This window comes from Grammomys surdaster, unplaced genomic scaffold (genome assembly GCF_004785775.1).
Source record: "Grammomys surdaster isolate TR1022 unplaced genomic scaffold, NIH_TR_1.0 125974, whole genome shotgun sequence".
Classification (NCBI taxonomy): Eukaryota; Metazoa; Chordata; class Mammalia; order Rodentia; family Muridae; genus Grammomys; species Grammomys surdaster.
The window spans coordinates 1625960-1629579 of NW_021620791.1; the positions used below are offsets into that span (position 1 = coordinate 1625960).

At 48.1% G+C, this 3620-nt stretch overlaps 1 long non-coding RNA gene across 1 annotated transcript; it reads left to right on the forward strand.

Annotated features, from left to right (window-relative positions):
- Positions 1 to 1084: 1084 nt before the first annotated feature.
- LOC114609511 lies at positions 1085 to 2540 on the forward strand. Its single transcript, XR_003709541.1, has 2 exons — positions 1085 to 2160; positions 2271 to 2540. It is a non-coding gene; the product is annotated as an uncharacterized LOC114609511 (long non-coding RNA).
- Positions 2541 to 3620: the final 1080 nt, after the last annotated feature.

Consider the following 3620-nt stretch of genomic DNA (forward strand, 5'->3'; position numbering starts at 1 on the left):
TTTGAAGAAGTTGTAGAACATTTAGGGTGTGTGACTTTGCTGGAAGAATTATGTCAAATGGGGTCAGGCTTTGAAAACTCATAGCCTTGGGTTACCAGTTTGCTCTCTTTGCTTCCTCTGTGCGACTGAGATCGCTCAGGTTCCTGTTCTGGCCATGGTGGACTCTGACCTCTCTGAAAATATAAGCTGAAATAAATTCTTCTGTAAGTTTGGTCAGGGCATTTTGTCACAGCAACAAAAATGAACTAATAGTCACTGTGAGGTAGAAGGAGGCAGAGAACAAGCTGTGTGGGGTGAGAGAGATGAGCCGGACGAGAATCTAAGCAGGCAGGGCCTGGAAAGATGCCAGGTTTGGATTCCTTTTAAAGTGCAGCAGGGCAGGATGCTATTGGAGTATTTTTATAGAAAGGTGACATGTCCAAGACAGAGCCCAAGTTCTCTCTAGCAACTCTTAGAATTTGCCAGAATGATTGTTTTCTGTTATGCGAGAAATAAATATGAGATAATGTCAAATCCTTTTTTGGATTTGGAGAAGGCTATAAATAAATGCCAAGTCAGGGCACCGGAGTGGGTAGAGCCTGAGAATATTCCACACATAGTGGTGCTGAATTTTAAAATCAGAACTACTGGGACTATAAAGCCCCAATCCAATGGAGTAAGCCTTCTACAGCAGGAAATGGGAGCGAGCTAGTTTTAGAAACAAGTCCTCTGTGTACCCCCAAACTGCACTTGAGGCCAGCCCTAGAGGACCTGCCGTCTTCTATCAGCTTTCATCTTTAAGAGGTGTGGGCATACTGAGGTACTGCAAGTTGCCAGGAAGGCCTGACCAGAAACTGCTCTTGGGTGTGGCCAAAAGCTGCCCTCCTCTTTACTTGAGCCTGAGCTTGCTGGCTTCCTGGACTTGGGACATCTGTTACAGGCAGGAAGATGTTGGAGCCCCGCCCGAGGCCATGAATCTGACTTTGTGGAGATGCTGAATGTGCTCTAACCAATCATCTAACTTCTTCCTGCCTTATCTCAAAACATCCATCCTACAAGATTTACTACCGGCCCCACGACTGCCACCACACCCTACCAGAGTTACTCTGCAGCTGTGGAGTGGAGGTGCACTGAGCTCCCTGACAGACTGCACAAAATCGGGAAGCACGGTGGCCACCGTTTTCTTTTCCTTCCCCGAGGAGAAAGTCCTTTGTCAATCTGTGACGATCTGACTAAGCATGTTCTTCTTCGTAGTTGGTGAGTAAGAGAGCTCCTCATGCCGCCTCATCACGTTCTCTTCCTCTTTCCCGTGGCTTTATCAGCACTCCCTTCTGTAGGACACGCTGCAGAGTTACTGTAAGTCAAAAGGAAGGATGACAAAGAGGTGGTATTTCTGATCTGGAGTCGGAAGGGCAAGCTTGATTCAAGAGGTAGCCGCCCTGCTATCCAGGAGAACCTGTGCTTGCTCCTCCTTCAGTCGCCCCAGAATCCAGACCTTCTTTCAGTTGGGGGCCTCTGGAGCCGGGGTTCCAGGTTGGAAACTCCCTGAGAGACCTCAAGCGAGCCAGTCCATCTCCTTGGGCCCCCTGTCTGTTGTGTGGACAAACAGGTTCTACAGCCCACTCAGCAGCCAGTTCTACTCCCATGGGGCAGGTGTTTTATTCCTCCCCACACCCCCAGTTCAGACTGCAGAATTAGAGTATCAAATAAGCCTGAGAATCTCCATAGTAGTAAAACAAGTAATGAAAACCATCGGATACAATGAGGCTGCCTGTGTCCCAAAGTCACCTCCTCCTCCTCCAGGGAGGTCTAGAATTGTCCCTTTCTCCCCTTCTTTTGATTCCCCCCAAGGGCCATGTCCACTAACCCACAGAGCTTTGCTTGTCTGGGACTGGGCAGTTACCCACTTATGGCTGAACAGGCCTGGAAGGGGACTCCATTTCCCTTCACACTCCACTCCTCCACAAAGCAGGTCTTCTGGCTAAAGTTACCTAAAGGAGTTCAAGTCTCTTAGACTATGCTGATGTCAGCAGAAATGAATGGCCCTCTCCCCGGAGGGTGCGGGTACTGTCAAGTTCTAGAAATCTGAAATGAAGTAAAGTTCTCACTGGTGCCTCCACAGACAGGTGAAGAGGAGAGAGACTCGAAGGAGTGAAAAGTGGGGACAGACACGTTGATGGGGTAAATATAAGGTGTAAAAGGAGAAGACGGAGGGAAGGCCCGGCTGGCGAAGAACTGTGGTAGTCACACCTCCATCAATAACTTCCCTGTTTTCTTTTTCTTTTTAACAGTTTATAAGCATTTCCTCACACACAGGATCTCATTTGTGGCTCACAAACACCCAGTGAAGGTGGCAAGAAGACAGGCACTCCCCCTGACTGCCTGGGAGACAGATGACTCCAGGATCCCCGTAGATCCAGCAGTTACTGATGGCAGGAGTATGGCTTCAGCCTGTAGGTGTGCTGTCTGAGGGTTAAGCCCCGATGAACACGGTCTCTTAATTTTTCACAACTCTTCAAAACAGACATAATTTTTTCCTTCTAAAAACAATTTTGATAAAATATAGTTGCCATCAGACGTGCCTCTTTAATCACTTTCAGGTATCTGTGGTGTTAAAGCCGCTCTCACTGTTGATGACCACCGCTATAACATTTGCACGGTTCCTTTTGTCCAACCTGGACCGCCATACCCATGCGATAACTCCCATGCCCCTTCTCACCCCTCACAGCCCCCCCATCCTGCTCTCTGTCTCAGTGAGGTTGACTGCTCTAGGGACCTTAGGTAGATGGGGTTACTTAGTAATGTCTGTCATGTGTTTTTTCGTCAGTATGATAACCTATCTCACATTAACAACATGACGGGAAGGGAGGGGGGAATTTCAGACAGTAGCCCTCAGCTCCATTGATTCTAGATTTGGAAAATGACAGAATGCAACAGTGGCATGTGGCAGAAGCAACTCAGCACATGGCAAACAGGAGGACACGGGAGTGGATAGGGATAGAGGTAGAGAGAGAGATTAACCTAGGATGAGATATAGCCCCCAAACTCAGCTCCTTAAGGACCTATTTCTCCCAGTCAGGCACCTCCCAGAACCTTCGAAAACAGTGCCACCAGCTGGCGACTGACTTTCAGCACACTGTCCTTGTTAAGGAACAAACATCCAAACTATAACAAATGGGGGTAAAGGACACTTTGTCCCTCTGTGCCTCTGTAGATAGCCACAGGGGACCTTCATCTTTGGGCTCTTGTAAGAAATGGTGTCATAAACACAAGCGTAAATGCGTCCTTGGTTAAGGGATAACGTTAAGCTTTTGAAGGCTGGAATTGTTCCACGTTTGTCAAATAAGTGAGAGAATCCGTTCTCGTGACTTCAAAGACGACCTCCTAACCACTGAGCCATCCTGCTCCTAAAAAGTCAGGGATCAACCTAATCATAAAAATATTTAGGTTAGGAACTTAGCTCTGCCATTCACTGACTGTCCCAGGCGACAAGTCACTTCACCTCCCCTAGCTGCTGGCTGTGGTTAGGAGTGTGTGGAGCAAAGAGCTTTATCATAATGATTGGCACCCAGCAGGGGGTGGGTCCAGCATGTGTGGGTGTCAAGCTAGCTTCAGTTGTCACTGTACAAGTGGCAGGAAGT